Source organism: Bufo bufo, chromosome 3, assembly GCF_905171765.1.
Source record: "Bufo bufo chromosome 3, aBufBuf1.1, whole genome shotgun sequence".
NCBI lineage: Eukaryota > Metazoa > Chordata > Amphibia > Anura > Bufonidae > Bufo > Bufo bufo.
In genome coordinates, this window is record NC_053391.1 from 646,968,644 (window position 1) to 646,970,344 (window position 1,701).

General features: G+C 44.6%; 1 long non-coding RNA gene across 1 annotated transcript; it reads left to right on the forward strand.

The window, feature by feature from the left end:
* The first annotated feature begins 666 nt into the window (after positions 1–666).
* LOC120994169 lies at positions 667–1,250 on the forward strand. The gene is made up of 3 exons (XR_005777341.1): positions 667–715; positions 852–1,042; positions 1,165–1,250. It is a non-coding gene; the product is annotated as an uncharacterized LOC120994169 (long non-coding RNA).
* The last annotated feature ends 451 nt before the right edge of the window (positions 1,251–1,701 follow it).

Below are 1,701 nucleotides of genomic sequence, written 5' to 3' on the forward strand. Positions count from 1 at the left end.
ACCCCCTAATGTAGTTACATTGTATTGTAATGGCAAAAATAAAGAAATATTAAATCTTACGGTATCTCTCCTGTCTCCACCAGGGACAATGCCAGCAGACGCCCCCATCCTTGTGACTGGACTGGAAAGCTTCACCTTCCATAAAATCCTTGGAGAGGGTGGTTATGGTAAAGTGAGTATTAGGAATTCTTGGGACTTCTTCCTCATGTGTGTCATGTGTGTCGCAGTAATATCACTCTAGGGATGTCAACGCTTCATGTCTTCTCATCAGGTCTCATGGCAAGACAGGCCTTTCTTCCAGTTCTAATGCTCTGTCTCCTACAGGTCATGCTGGCCACACATCCCGCCTGCCAACAACAACTGGCAGTGAAGCTGGTGAAGAAGAGGGTCCTGCTTCAGGACTTTAAAGACACTGTCCTGATTGAGCGACAGGTCCTGGAGGTGACTGGGAAGAGTCCATTGTTTACCCATGCTTATGCCACCTTCCAGACCAAGGTAAGAGTCTGATCCATTATCGAGGCTTGATCAGTGGGTTAGCTATACCGATCCCAACTGAGGAGGCTGCAGGACCTTTACTATAATATTTTAGAAACCTGGATCATATTTTCTGTCTTTTATCATAGGACTATGCCTTCTTCATCATGGAGTTTCTTAGCGGAGGAGATCTAAGTGGCCTCATGAGAGCCAACGCCCTATTCACCGTTCCAGTCACCAGGTAAGACAGAACATGGATATATTAGATAAAACTGACGATTGCTGTCAGGAACATGCAGCTTTGTGTCATTATTAGTCTGGTAGTTTAATGGGTGAAATGTTGATATTCTTTCTTTTTGCCATCAGATTTATGGCAGCTGAGATCATCTGTGGGCTGCAGTTTCTCCACACCAGAGGCATCATACACAGGGACATAAAACCAGCCAATATCTTAATGAACAGCGCCGGTCACTTGAAGATCGCCGATTTTGGTCTTGCCGTGATGAACATCTTTGGGGATAAGAAGATCTCAGAATATGCCGGAACTCTTAGATACATGGCTCCTGAGGTGAGGAATCATCGACTGCACATGCTACTGAGCTGTTTCTTTCTACAGGGCTGGACAGCTGCATGACTTCTGCTGGCCTGGACAATGTTCTAACTCTTATTGTCTGCTGGATGTTTTCACAGATTCTTCTACGGAAGCCCTACAACACGGCAGTGGACTGGTTCTCAGCTGGTGTGATGATATATGAGATGGCTACTGGCAAATATCCATTCAATGCCGGTATACTGCCTGAAACAATCGAAAAGTCACTGATCAATGATGTTCCCAACTACCCAAAAGGGCTCAACCCCCAAGCTAGAGACCTTATAGTGGGGGTGAGTAGAAAGACACATAGCAGTAATACAGCGGCTAAATATTATGAAAATGAGGACATTGAAAATCAGGGATAGCATTGCAACGTGTGATGGAATGAATGTCTTTATTCTACATTTTTCCAGCTCTTAAACAAGTCACCAGAGAGTCGCCAGTTAGCGGTAGATAACATCAGGGAACATCCGTTTTTCATGGAAATTAACTGGACAGATATAGAGGGAGCAGGAGCTCGTCCACCATTCCAACTAGGACCAGTAAGTAAATGATCCAGAGAAGATGTGGCTAGTAGTACAGTTCCATTGTGTTCCTTTTTTATCAACACCGCTTTTGGTATGTTCTCTCCATAG